This window comes from Octopus bimaculoides, chromosome 11 (assembly GCF_001194135.2).
Source record: "Octopus bimaculoides isolate UCB-OBI-ISO-001 chromosome 11, ASM119413v2, whole genome shotgun sequence".
In the NCBI taxonomy this organism is placed as follows: domain Eukaryota; kingdom Metazoa; phylum Mollusca; class Cephalopoda; order Octopoda; family Octopodidae; genus Octopus; species Octopus bimaculoides.
In genome coordinates, this window is record NC_068991.1 from 39,636,706 (window position 1) to 39,638,785 (window position 2,080).

Consider the following 2,080-nt stretch of genomic DNA (forward strand, 5'->3'; position numbering starts at 1 on the left):
ATATATATATATATATATATACATGTACATATATATTAATTCATAAGTGCAGGCATCAAGATCAAGAAGGCACAAGCATGGACAACCTGTCACAAACTAAAGAAAGTCTGGAACTCCAAATTGCCGAGGCAAAACAAAATCAAGCTGTTCATTGTAACTGTTGAATCAGTGCTATTGTATGGCAGTGAAACATGGATACTGACAAAGAAATTATCGAGCGGGCTAAATGAGTGCTTCGCGAGGATGCTCCGAATGGCCCTAAATGGGAAATGGCAGCAACATATAACAAATGAATGCCTTTATGGAGGCCTGCCGGAAGTTAGTGAGAAGATCAAGCAAAAATGATTGCATCTATCTAGTCACTGCTCTGATCTAGAAGCATCCAAATTAGTCTTGTGAAACTTATTTCATTGTGATGTAAGAAGAGGAAAACGTCGTCACACTTACATCGACAACTTGATCGCAGACGCTGGTCTGGAATGTATGCAGGACCTCAAGGCAGTGATGATGGACCGAGAAGTGTGGTGGGTAGACATTGTTGCTGCGGCCGGCGTTGGAACTCGGCCATAATAATAATAATGGGCAAATATTTATCATTATCCCAACGCTCATAATGGTAGTACCATGCATCGTGAAGCTGATGAACGAGAACATTTGCCCCTCCTTTCCAATTTTGTGATATGCAACACGTCTAACATTCACAAAAAGTTCAGGTGTTCGATTAAGTGAATTACCTGCTCCTGAATTTATGGGTAAGGATTACAGGGTTGCAGACTCATATACCCTTAACGTAATTCTCAGGCTGAATTAGCATGATACAGTATTTGGATCAAGGCTCCACTTTTATTTTATTACATGCACAATCTTCCCAACAGGCTTCTATGCAGTTTACTCAGTTTCACCCACACAGTATGAATCAACCCAGAGCTATAGAAAATTTTTATTTCTCCAATATGCCTGGATGGAAACGAACCCAAACTTTTGTGATTGCAGAGGGAACTTCTTAACAATTTGGCTAACATTCACAAAAAGGCTAACATTGCTGGGTGTATAGGCAGGTAAAGTTGAGGAATGCCAAAATATGCAAAGAAATAACTGCTGCTGGTTTGAAAAATTATTGCTTATAAAGGGCGAGAAAGATGACTTGAAGCATACATTAACATGCATGCCCAGATATAATATTTAGAGGCTAAATGCTTTGAACATAGCACCTTCTTTATACTGATTATAAATATATCTGTAAATTTCGACACCCTTAGCTATGTTAGGAAATATCTAAGTGGTCACCTGGAAACGCTAAAGTTTTCTAGAGGAAAGAAAGTGACCAGCTAATACGCTATTTGTAAATACAGTTGGTAAGTGATGGCAGATACCCGTCGTACTACATGCACAATCCTCTCAACAGGCTTTTATGCAGTTTACTCAGTTTCACCCACACAGTATGAGTCAACCCAGAGCTGTAGAAAATTTTATTTCCCCAATATGCCTGGATGGAAACGAACCCAAACTTTTGAGATTGCAGAGGGAACTTCTTAACAATTTGGCTCTGCTGCACATACAGTTGATAAACAGACTGGTAAAAATATGTCAGAATTTTATATACTGCAACATAAAAGTCTTCCTTGTTATCCTAATTCCAGCGATATAGCTTTGCTCTATGTTCCTGCTAAAACCCATCTCCGTATTTATTGTGAATATTCAATTAAAAAACGAAACACACCAAATATATATCGTACATGTTCATTCACTAAGAAATGTATTGAGTTTTGCCGTTTTAAATTCTCCCTCTTGCACATGGCTACAAATATGGCGGAAAAGTCAGGTAGTTTTTCTTTGGTTAGAGTAAGCATTGGAACATAAGCCTTCTCATACTAATTACATGAGGCGATCGAGGACACAGATAGATCTACATTAAACTGGTTCTCATATTTTTCAGAAGTTTCTTCTATAATTCACGCATTGTTGAAACTTTGTATCCTAATTATATAAACACACACAAATACAAAATACAACTCACGTATGCATAAGAATTTATACACACACACACACACACACACACACACACACACACACACACACA